This window comes from Oncorhynchus kisutch, linkage group LG1, assembly GCF_002021735.2.
Source record: "Oncorhynchus kisutch isolate 150728-3 linkage group LG1, Okis_V2, whole genome shotgun sequence".
NCBI classification, from domain to species: domain Eukaryota; kingdom Metazoa; phylum Chordata; class Actinopteri; order Salmoniformes; family Salmonidae; genus Oncorhynchus; species Oncorhynchus kisutch.
This window is the reverse complement of record NC_034174.2, coordinates 65,407,088-65,419,818: the sequence shown is the minus strand read 5'-3', so window position 1 is coordinate 65,419,818 and position 12,731 is coordinate 65,407,088. Positions and strand designations below refer to the sequence as shown.

General features: G+C 44.1%; 1 long non-coding RNA gene across 2 annotated transcripts in view; it reads left to right on the top strand.

Moving 5' to 3' along the window:
- The window catches only part of LOC116374825 (uncharacterized), a 41,060-nt gene extending 35,159 nt beyond the window's left edge, over positions 1–5,901 (top strand). For both annotated transcript variants that reach the window (XR_004210771.1, XR_004210769.1), the window contains exons 2-3: positions 4,642–4,778; positions 5,252–5,901. This is a non-coding gene — a long non-coding RNA (uncharacterized LOC116374825). The remainder of the gene's footprint in view (positions 1–4,641; positions 4,779–5,251) is intronic.
- Positions 5,902–12,731: the final 6,830 nt, after the last annotated feature.

Sequence of the window (12,731 nt, the reverse complement as noted above, 5' to 3'; positions counted from 1 at the left end):
AAACTGTAACGTCCGGGGTGTAGTGGGTGAGAAGTCAGGCCCAGGAAGCAGAGAGTTCAGGGTAGTGCTAAACTTTTTACTGCCCTAAAACGGTGAACATACGCCAACCCCACAAAACACAGGGCGCACACCAAAACAAATACCCCAAACACGGGGGACTTAAACAGTCCAGCAAAACCCAAGAAAATGGGAAAACCGTGACACACAGACGTGTACACCAAACAATCCCGCACAATCAGCAGGCGGGCCTGCTGGTAAATAAAGCCCGGCCAATCAGCCTGACGACGAGCACCACCCGAACAGGAAGGGGAGCCGTGACAGAGACAAGAAAAATAAGAAGTGCTATTCTATTTATGGAACTTCTGCATTTTCTGTGTGATCCAGACACCTGTCAGTCTATTCTATTCCTAGTTCTTTGGTATCCTTATCCCAATATGTTTTCTCTTATAGGTTAAGAAGCATGTAGACAATATAATTTAATCAACGTTGATGTGGCCACCGAATGAAACCACCATGCTACCCAACATTGCATAACTTTCTCTTCCAGTTGAATTGATACTAGTGGCAACTTTAATCCTCTCTTTCTGTTATAAGCCTGTGTGTAGCTGGTGTAGAGGAGTCAGGTGAAAGACATCAGATATGAGTTATAAACGTAATTTACTCAAACAATCAATAATACAACGCAATAATCTAGGCCACAATAACAGACTGTATCACATACAAACAATCACTCACAAACAAACATGGGGGAACAGAGGGTTAAATAATGAACAAGTAATTGGGGGAATGAAACCAGGTGTGTAAGACAAGGACAAAACAAATGGACAAAGAAAAGTGGATTGGCGATGGCTAGAAGGACGGTGATGTCTACCGCCGAACGAATAAGGAGAGGGACCGACTTCGGCGGATGTCGTGCCATCACCGGCCTGAGGAGAGACACATGGAACGAGGGATTAATACAGTAATCTGGGGGAAGCTGTAACCTGTAGCATACCTCGTTCAGTCTCCTCAGGACTTTGAATGGCCCCACAAACCGCGGGCCCAGCTTCCGGCAGGGCAGGCGGAGGGGCAGGTTTCGGGTCGAAGAGCCAGACCCTGTCCCGCGGTGCGAACACAGGGGCCTCACTGCGGTGATGGTCAGTGCTCGCCTTCTGCCAACTCGCGGACCGTTGCAGGTGCACATGAGCGGCGCGCTAGGTCTCCTCTGAGCACTTAAACCATTTGTCCACCGCAGGAGCCTCGATCTGGCTCTGATGCCAAGGTGCCAGAACCGGCTGATATCCCAGTACACACTGGAAGGGGGAGAGATTAGTGGAGGAGTGGCGGAGTGAGTTTTGGGCCATCTCTGCCCAGGGGATGAACGCCGCCCACTCCCCCGACCGCAGAAACCCACATCCTGGTTTACTCTCTCCACCTGTTAAAACCTGAGGTGAGGCTGACCGAGACCCCCAGACGTTCCATGAATGCCCTCCAGACCCTGGACGTGAACTGGGGACTCCAATCAGAGACTATGTCCTCAGGCACCCCGTAGTGCTGGAAGATGTGAGTGAACAGGGCCTCCGCAGTCTGTAGGGCCGTAGGGAGACCGGGCAAAGCGAGGAGACGGCAGGACTTAGAAAACTGATCCACAACGACCAGGATCTTCCTCCCTCCTGAGAGGGAGGAAGATACGTCAGGAAGTCCACCAACAGGTGCGACCACGGCCGTTGTGGAACGGGTAGGGGTTGTAACTTCCCTTTGGGCAGGTGCCTGGGAGCCTTGCACTGGGCGCACACCGAGCAGGAGGAAACATTAACCCTCACGTCCTTGGCCAAAGTGGACTTCCCACTAAGACAGAGCACCATCCGACCGATGCCAGGATGACCAGAGGAGGGTGACGTGTGGGCCCAATAGATCAAATGGTCACAGACAGCAGACAGAACGTACAGACGCCCAGCTGGACACTGGAGAGGATTGGGCCCTGTACATAACGCCCACCTTGCCTGGCGAGGGTTCAGTCTCCTCGCCGCCCGGATGTACTCCAGATTGCGGTGGTCAGTCCAGATGAGAAAAGGGTGTCTCGCCCCCTCAAGGCAATGTCTCTACGCCTTCAGAGCATTGATGACAGCCAACAGCTCCCGCTCCCCCACATCATAGTTTTGCTCCACGGGGCTGACCTTCTTCGAAAAGAAGGCACGGGCGGAGCTTCGGTGGCGTACCCGAGCACTGAGAGAGCACGGCTCCTATCCCAGCCTCGGATGCGTCCACCTCCACTATGAACGCCAAAGAGGGATCCGGATGAGCCAGCCGAGGTAAACAGAGCCTTCAGGTGACCAAAAGCCCTGTCCGCCCCAGCTGTCCACTGCAGTCGCACCGGTCCCCCCTTCAGCAGTGAGGTAATGGGAGCTGCTACCTAACCAAAGCCCCGGATAAACCTTCGGTAGTAGTTGGTGTAGAGGAGTCAGGCGCAGGACAGCAGATAAGAATCAATAATACAACACAATAACCTAGCCCACAATAACGGACCGTATTACATACAAACAAACAATCACTCACAAACAAACATGGGGGAACAGAGGGTTAAATAATGAAAAAGTAATTGGGGGAATGAAGTCAGGTGTGTAAGACAAGGACAAAACAAATGGAAAATGAAAAGTGGATCGGCGATGGCTAGAAGGCCGGCCGAACGCCGCCCGAAGTCGGTCCCTCTCCTTGTTCGGGCGGCGTTCGGCCGGCCTTCTAGCCATCGCCGATCCACTTTTCATTTTCCATTTGTTTTGTCCTTGTCTTACACACCTGACTTCATTCCCCCAATTACTTTTTCATTATTTAACCCTCTGTTCCCCCATGTTTGTTTGTGAGTGATTGCGACACTTTCCACTTTATTTTTATGCTTTTTGTGTTTTTGTTTTGCTTAAAATTGTGTTTTGTTCCCTGTGGTGCTTTTATGCTATACTGCATATCACGTGTTATGACTGGGCGAGATTATTCTTTTTGTAACGGGATCCACCAGGATCCACCAGAATTCTGACAAGTGGAGTACTTCTGTACTACCTTTGCTTTTTTTGCTCTACATAAATGACATGGATTCTGCCTGTTCATGTCCTCTGTTCCAGAATGCGGATGACTGGTTTCACATAAGAATAAGGAGACCATTGAAAAGACTCTAAGCAGTGAACTGACTAAAGTCAGTAAGTGGTTATCTGACAACAAACTGCCTCTGCTTTTAGGCAAGACAGAATGTATCCTGTTTGGTTCCAAACACAAAGTTAGAAACTTCCAATTTCTCGGTCAAGTGTAATGGTCTAGCGGTGAAGGAGATGTGCTGCATTACATACTTGGGATGTAATCTGGACCAACACATGACAGGTGAAATCATGGTTCTGAAGGTCATTGTTCTGAAGGTTCACTACAGGACAAAGTTCCTGGCAAGAGTCACCAAGTTCCTGGATACAGAGACTATGAGGACCCTGACAACATTTCTGATCCAGTGCCACTTGATGTGGAAAATGACATAATTAGTCATGCTATCCCGTTTTTACGGCCAAAATAACGGTCTCATGTTATATGCTAGGGTTTTTTCTAAACGGATACAAACTTGTCTTTCTGTGACTGAGCTTACAGCCAAGAGCCGTTTGGGTGCTCTACAAGAGGTCACATGTATGTACATTTGCAGAAAATAGAACATTATAGTGTTTGCTGTTGTGAATGCAGTTAGACTGTTGAGCCCTCGGGCTGTCAACCTCATGCTTTCTTAAATCTGCACAGACAACTAATTGCCTTTTACACACTATCTGCTGGCTGCCACGTATACAGAAAGGGGTTGTATTTTTTCCTATAAAAGCAGAGACCCGACCTATGTTTGTTAAGCATTCAACTCTGAAACATTCCTGGTAATGGTTGATTGATTCCTTTTTGCAAATCTTATAATAAAGTTCCTGTAAGAGGAATCTACAGTCTCTCTCTTCTTATAGAATTATAGAGAGTTGGGGAGTAACGGATTCTCCTTGCTTCAATGTTACATAATCATTTTAATGCAATCTGTTATACGTAACGGATTCTTAAAAAATGAACTGTAATCTGTTATGTTACCAGCTAAAATATTGAAATCAGATTAGAGATGCTTTTGAAAAACTAGATGATTACTTCTAGGATTACTTTTAAATTCAGAAATGATGTTTGCAAAAACAAATTATACTTGACACCTTTCTGCTTTCTCAATGACATTCAAATCATCATTGAAAAAGGCACACATTTAAGTTTGTTCTGCCTAAAGTCTGACCACAAGTCAGCAGAAGCTGTAGACACCAGGTACATGACTTGACTTGGACTCGAGTCTGACTAGTCACAAATTTGATGACTTGATACTTGACCTGATAGATTCAGGCTCCCGATTTGGTCTCCCGAGTGGCGCAGCAGTCTAAGGCACTGCATCTCAACCGGCCGTGATTGGGAGTCCCATTGGGCGCCGCACAATTGGCCCAACGTCGTTATGGTTAGGCCATCATTGTAAATAAGAATTGTTCTTAACTGACTTGCCTAGTTAAATGTAAAAAATTTAATAACTTGAGACTTGACTTGAAGCCTCAAGATCCAGGACTTGACTTTGATTTAAGACTTGAAATGATCTGGCCATGTTTTGTCATTTGTTTTGTGGCACAGAGTCCGTGGATTACTCCACACTACAGAGACAGTAGCTGCAACATCGCCCTTGCAATAAAAAGTGCAACAGATTGGCTTGTGAAACGCACACTCAGCCCTCTGATTGGACCAGCAAACTGTGAATCAACACAGGTCAGGTGAGCTAGCGAACACATTGCTGATTTTCTGTACAACTATAGAATTGGGTGCAGTGCAAACATCAAATTGTGGGGAGAGAATTGACATAATAAATAATATTCAGCTCCAAAAATGTAGTGATCAACAATATTAACCTCGGGTGGTTGTGATATATGGCCAATAAACCACAGCTAAGGGTTCCGCGTTGCGTCGTGCCTAAGAACAGCCCGTGGCCGTGGTATATTGGCCATATACCACACTCCCTCGGGCCTTATTGCTTAATGATATTTTGCTTTCGGCATTGGATCACCAAGACCAGTAAATAAATCTACACTCTGAGCAAGTCAACCCGCCTTTCCTTCTGCTGATTTCATGCCCTTGTGTATTCTTACTGTTATCTGTAACTGTACTCTATCGGTAATGTACAGGGGACTTTTCACTGCGTTAGGTCTCGTGTTTGACATGCATAAATGTTTTTTTGTTTGTTGTGCAGGTGAGCAAAGATGAGCTGGACTGGAGCACCAATGAGCTGAGGAACTGTCTCAGAGCCATAGGCTGTCTGGTAGCCTATGCTCAATAAATATATATTTTTTAGACTACTTGACTTGAGACTTGACTTGAAAAAAAAACATGTCTTGACTGGAGACATGACCCCTTCTAGTACTACTTGGGCTTGACTTGAGACTCGGACAAGTTGATACTTGCTTGTGGCTCAAATAATAGTGACTTGGTCCCACCTCTGCAAGGCAGAGACCACTATCATGACACACCAAATGCCTTTGATGGTCAATCTGAAATCTGCAGTGACCGTACAGCATTTACTGTGATATAGCCTCAGCAGAAGTCAAGGCATTCATGCTTCTTGCACTTTGCATAGCTGAGCAGAAGGAAGTTGTCAAGGAAGTGAGTTTGTGTTTATACATGCTTCAGTAGGCTCCGCAATTGGGTTACACTCTCAATACAGAGCCTAATAGGCTGACCACACCGCTCGCGTTGCATGCGCAAGCTTTACAAAATATATTTAGAACTCTATGTTATTAAATTATTCCACCCACACTGCTCGCACGTACCAACGAGCGTCTGCATTGCCAAGAGCTAAAATAAATGCAGGTGTAGAAGCACGGTGGCTAGGAAAAACTCCCTAGAAAGGCCAAAACCTAGGAAGAAACCTAGAGAGGAACCAGGCTATGAGGGGTGGCCAGTCCTCTTCTGGCTGTGCCGGGTGGAGATTATAACAGAACATGGCCAAGATGTTAAATGTTCATAAAAGACCAGCATGGTCAAATAATAATAATAATCACAGTAGTTGTTGAGGGTGCAGCAAGCCAACACCTCAGGAGTAAATGTCAGTTGGCTTTTCATAGCCGATCATTAAGAGTATCTCTACCGCTCTTGCTGTCTCTAGAGAGTTGAAAACAGCAGGTCTGGGACAGGTAGCACGTCCGGTGAACAGGTCAGGGTTCCATAGCCATAGGCAGAACAGATGAAACTGGAGCAGCAGCATGGTCAGGTGGACTGGGGACAGCAAGGAGTCATCATGCCAGGTAGTCCTGAGGTATGGTCCTAGGGCTCAGGTCCTCCTCCGAGAGAGAGAGAAAGAAAGAGAGAATTAAAGAGAGCATACTTAAATGTACACAGGACACCGGATAACAGACTGACCCTAGCCCCCCGACACATGCAGCATAAATACTGGAGGCTGAGACAGGAGGGGTCAGGAGACACTGTGGCAAACAGGCAGGTACTCACGTGCCATATAGAAGCAGGTACCCACGTGCCATCTCCTCATTATACCCACATGGGTGATTGAAAGACGAAATGTTTTGCCGGTTATCGTGGTAATACTATGAAAGTGTAGATGCCAATCACCATATAAGTTAAAAGATGATAAAGCCGGGAAGGAGGAGAGATGACTAGGAACGATTTGGTTGGCCGTTTTATGTGTGGATTAATTGTCAGAGTAGAGGACCTTGTGCATTTCAGGTAAAATAACAACTCAATGTTTATGTCCCAGGACAAATTAGGTAGCAACAGCAAGCTAGCTAAATAGGACAAATTAGCTAGTAAGTGCAAGCTAGCTAGCTAAATTGCCATACATGTTTAATGCTTTTCGACCTGTCCCCAAATAAATGTCATTTGTTCAGAGTTTGTTTTGATATTTTAACCTGCATGTCATGATCACGTTTGGTGTTGGGGACAAAATAAATGTATGCACGATGGCGCACGCGCAGCCGGTCTGTGTTCCGTGTAAGACCACATTTTCAGATCAAGCATAAATTGGCTTATAGGCTTTTGTAGGCTACAGTCCAAGCTATGTTTTCCAATGGTGCGACCGCTGTCAGCATCCAAAGATGATCCAACTTGAATAAACGCTTGGAGGTAAGGACGACAGCAATGATGTAGCCTACAGGCGACACGGATATAACTTCTTATTGATATCTACATAGCGCATTGATGTGAATCACACTAATGCTCTCTCAATTAGCTATGTGTGACAGTGGCGACCCGTCATTCAGTGCAGGTAGGCCAGAGCCCCACATTTTTAGCCCACATTGTTTTTTACAAATATGGAGCGTAGGGGTTGGTAATGTTCTCTAGTTGCCTGATATTGGCTCAGTGTTCTGTCACTCATGGGGACACTACGTCACGGCCAAACCTAACGGTAGTGCTTGACAATTCAAGCCCCTTGGGTGCTGCCATAAGTGCCCATCCAAGAAGGCGCAAGGTCATTTGCCACAGATAAAATGATGCCAAATCACATTATATGTACAGTAGCTTTGATTAGACTGATCATGTCAACATCACACTTTCAAAATCTTGACTAGCAGTCATCATCATGAATCAAGTTGACAATCTACTGGCAAATCCTTTTTATTTGTTGTCATGTGAAGAGAAATAATGAAGAGAAATTATAGATAAAACGTATTGGTGCTTATCGGCCATTGGATATAAACAGGCCAAGGGAAACTTTTTTATTAACATAATTGGTGAAGCAAAGGGAAATTCTAAATTGATATGGGAGAATCTAAAAAAGTTAACAGGGAAAGACCATAGTAACACTGCAAAAAGACTAGAAATCATGGTGAATAACAATCTAACACAGGATGCAGTCGAAATAGCAATAGCCTTCAATTCCTACTTTATTGACTCTGTCAGGGTACTGACACAGAACCCCTCCACTTGTTTCTTGGGCTCAGTGCTAGTGAATGACACTCAACCTGTCTTCATCATAAGGGAGGTTTCTGAGTCAAAGGTGAACAAGGTGATTAGCTCACTAAAGAACTCTAAAGCCAAAGATGTGTTTGGGATGGACTCTATCTTAAAAACTACAACGAGTCACTCATTGGCCCCATTACTAAGGTCACCAACACATCTATTGGTCTCGGTGTGTTTCCAAGGGTATGGAAGTCGGCCATAATAACGGCCATCTTTAAATCAGGCGACCCTGCTGACGTGAGTAACTACAGGCCCATTAGTATACTACCTGTGGTGTCAAAGGTTGTTGAAAAGTGTGTAGCAGAACAACTGATTGCCCACCTCAACAACAGCCCCTTCACATTACACTCCATGCAGTTTGGCTTCAGAGCGAAACACTCCACAGAAACGGCCAACTGCTTTCTTCTGGAAAATGTGAAGTCCAAGATGGACAAAGGGGGTGCTGTTGGGGCTGTGTTTCTGGACCTAAGGAAGGCTTTTGATACTGTTAACCATGAGATTCTCATCACATAATTGTCCAAGTTCAACCTTTCCCCTGATGCCTTGAGATGGATGAAATCATACTTTGAAGGCAGAACTCAGTGTGTCAGAGTGAGCAATGAGCTGTCGCCCACTCGTAGCTATGATGTGGGCATGCCCCAAGGGTCAATACTGGGGCCCCTCCTGTTCAGCCTGTACATTAATGATCTGCCTTCTGTCTGTACTGGGTCTGAAGTTCAAATGTATGCAGATGATACAGTGATATATGTGCATGCAAAGAGCAAACAACAAGCTGCACAAGAACTCACTACTGTAATGGTCCAGGTTACAAAGTAGCTCAGTGACTCGTGTTTGCATCTCAATGTGAAAAAAACTGTTTGCATGTTCTTCACAAAGAGGGCAACAGATGCTATTGAGCCAGATGTCTATGTGTCAGGGGAGAAGCTCCAGGTGGTATCCGATTTTAAGTACCTTGGCATCATACTTGATTCCAACCTCTCTTTTAAAAAGCATGTGAAAAAGGTAATTCAAATAACCAAATTCAACCTAGCTAATTTCCGATTTATACGAAATTGTTTGACTACAGAGGTAGCAAAACTGTACTTCAAATCTATGATACTCCCCCACTTAACATACTGCTTGACTAGTTGGGCCCAAGCTTGCTGTACAACATTAAAACCTATTCAGTCTGTCTACAAACAGGCTCTCAAAGTGCTTGATAGGAAGCCCAATAGCCATCATCATTGTCACATCCTTAGAAAGCATGAGCTCTTGAGTTGGGAAAATCTTGTGCAATACACCGACGCATGTCTTGTATTCAAGATCCTCAATGGCCTGGCTCCCCCTCCACTCAATATTTTTGTTAAACAGAAAACCCAGACATATGGCAGCAGATCCACAAGGTCTGCCATGAGAGGTGACTGTATAGTTCCCCTAAGGAAAAGCACCTTTAGTAAATCTGCATTCTCTGTGAGAGCTTCCCATGTCTGGAATACACTGCCATCAGACACACATAACTGCACCACATATCACACTTTCACAAAATGCTTGAAGACATGGCTAAAGGTCAATCAGATTTGTGAACATGGTCCCTAGCTGTGTGTTGCCGCTCTCCATGTTGTCTGTAGCTTGTGAGGTATGGAAACACTTTGTTGCTTTTATGAATTTTGTCTTGCTGCTTTTTGTTTTATGCTGCTCTGTCTGCATGCTACGTCTTGCTTGTCCTATGTTGCTCTGTCTGTATGCTATGTCTTGCTTGTCCTATGTTGCTATGTCTTGCTTGTTCTATGTTGCTATTGTCTATATTGTAATTGTTTTTAATAACCTGCCCAGGGACTGCGGTTGAAAATTAGCCGGCTGGCTAAAACTGGCACTTCTCCTGAAATGTTGATTAATGTGCACTGTCCCTGTAAAAATAAAAATAAACTTAAACATTACACAAGTTGGAAATCGCAAATTCAACAATAAGTGGTTTGGAAGGAATCAGTGGCTATCTGCAAGCAATGCAAAGCAATCACTAGCCTGCTATTCAGTGGAGTGAGTGTGGACCCAATTCTCTGTTTAAGGGTCTCTTTTCCAAGCTTAAAATGATTAACATTCAACATTGGCCATGCTGTCAATCCAGCATGATTTCTGAAGCTCTCAAAACAACTGTTCCCTCAGAATTGGGAAATCTGACTTTAGTGAGTTCGAGACAACTGGTAACTCAGGAAAAAACGAGCTCCGACTGGGAAAATACATTTTGAACGGTCATCCAACTCGGAATTGTAAGTGGGGAACTCTAGAGCTACGACCTGAAGATCACTTACTTCATCATGATTCTACCTTGTTTTTTCCAGAGTTCCCAGTTGTCTTGAAAGCACCATAAATCCAGAGAATGCCAGACTTTGATGACAAAATTTACCCACAAAGGACCACCACTCCACCTTCCTGTACAAGTAAACACAGTACAACAAGGTGAGTCCAAAAATGTCTTGAATGCTGCTGCATAAATTATGTAATATGCCAGGGATATACAGTACCAGTCAAAAATGTGAACTACTCATCCAAGGGTTTTTCTTAACTTTTTATATTTTCTACATTGTAGAATAATAGCGAAGATATCAAAACTATGAAATAACACATGGAATCATGTAGTAAGCAAAAAAGTGTTAAACAAATCAAAGTATATTTTATATTTGAGATTGTTCAAAGTAGCCACCATTTGCCTTTTGATGACAGCTTTGGAAACTATTGGCATTCTCTCAACCAGCTTCATGACCTAGTCACCTGGAATGCATTTCAATTACAGTTTTTTACAATTCCTTACACACTAAAAGTGGTACTTGAGGCACACTCAGTGAAACAATTAACTCATGTGTCTAATCTTCAGACCAAGTCTGCAAAACTACAAGCACATTATTTGCTTTACACTCAGTTTGCATTTTATAAAACACACTTTTTGCAAACTACTAAACACAGTTCTCTACAGTAGACACATCATTCAAAACTAACAGGTCTTGTGTTTCGTTTGGAAAACACTGCCATTCCAAATGCCACACTCATTTACCAATTACCTACACCCAGTGCTCAAGTGTGAAAACACTTATAGTTCATTTCTTCGCTTAGAAATCAGAGCTTGAGCACAATAAATAGGCTTCAGGTTGGCTTTCTTGGTTTGGACATCAATGGAGGCCAATTTTGGAGAGAGAGTTAGAGGAAGAAGAGTGAGCATAAGAGGGGGACAAGGAGGAGGAAGAGGAGGACGAGAAGGACAAGCCTATTTGTTTATCTTCTACTGTATTTGTTTTGTCTGTTACTGTTTATCCCAAAATCTGGATGAAAATACAATTTTTTGAGAAATAAATACATTTTATTCCCCCCCCCCTTGCATTTCTGTTGATAGTGTAAATATATACTGAATTTGCATACATATTTGTGCATATACATGTACGTGTGAGTGCTATGACAAACTGCCGTGGACTCCACTGAACATGCAAAAGACACAAGATAGAAGTGTTTTACATTTGTCACATCTGTGTGTAGTTGACGTGTCTAAGAGCTAATCATTTGATGGTTTGTGTGTAGAGTTTTTATACAAAAACACAATTTTGAGAAGCGTTCAAATAGTTTTGAATTAAGTGTTTGGTTTTGCAAGAGATGTGTGACGTTTTGCATGTTGTGTGTTTTGGGGTTTTGTTTGTAGAGTCTAGAGAAAAGGAGCCCTAGTTTCAGAAATCATGTGGAAGCAATTGTCAAAAACTGTAAGAGGTGTGCCTTGTTAAAAGTTGATTTGTGGAATTTCTTTCCTTCTTAATGTGTTTGAGCCAATCAGTTGGGTTGTGACAAGGTAGGGGTGGTATACAGAAGATAGCCCTATTTGGTAAAAGACCAAGTCCATCTTATGGCAAGAACAGATCAAACAAGCAAAGAGAAATGACAGTCCATCATTACTTTAAGACATGAAGGTCAGTCAATCTGGAACATTTCAAGCACTGTGAAAGTTTCTTCAAGTGCAGTCGCAAAACCATCAAGCACTATGATGAAACTGGCTCTCCACTGGCTCTCAGGACTGCCACAGGAAAGGAAGACCCAGAGTTACCTCTGCTGCAGAGGTTAAGTTCATTAGAGTTACCAGCCTCAGAAATTGCAGCCCAAATAAGTTCAAGTAACAGACACATTTCAACATCAAAAGAGCAGAAAAGTAATTAAATATAAACAGTATGGGGATGAGGTAGGTAAAATTGGGTGGGCTATTTACCCATAGACTATGTACAGCTGCAGCGATCGGTTAGCTGCTCAGATAGCAGATGTTTGAAGTTGGTGAGGGAGATAAAAAGTCTCCAACTTCAGCGATTTTTGCAATTCGTTCCAGTCACAGGCAGCAGAGAACTGGAACGAAAGGTGGCCAAATGAGGTGTTGGCTTTAGGGATGATCAGTGAGATACACCTGCTGGAGCGCGTGCTACGGGTGGGTGTTGCCATCGTGACCAGTGAACTGAGATAAGGCGGAGCTTTACCTAGCATGGACTTGTAGATGACCTGGAGCCAGTGGGTTTGGCGACGAATATGTAGCGAGGGCCAGCCGACTAGAGCATACAGGTCGCAGTGGTGGGTAGTATAAGGTGCTTTAGTAACAAAACGGATGGCACTGTGATAAACTGCATCCAGTTTGCTTGCTTGGGCCAAGAAACATGAGCAATGAACATTAGACCGGTGGAAATCTGTCCTTTGGTCAGAACAGATGATCTCCCCATCTGTGCTTCCCACTGTGAAACATGGAGGAGGAGCTGGGATTTGTG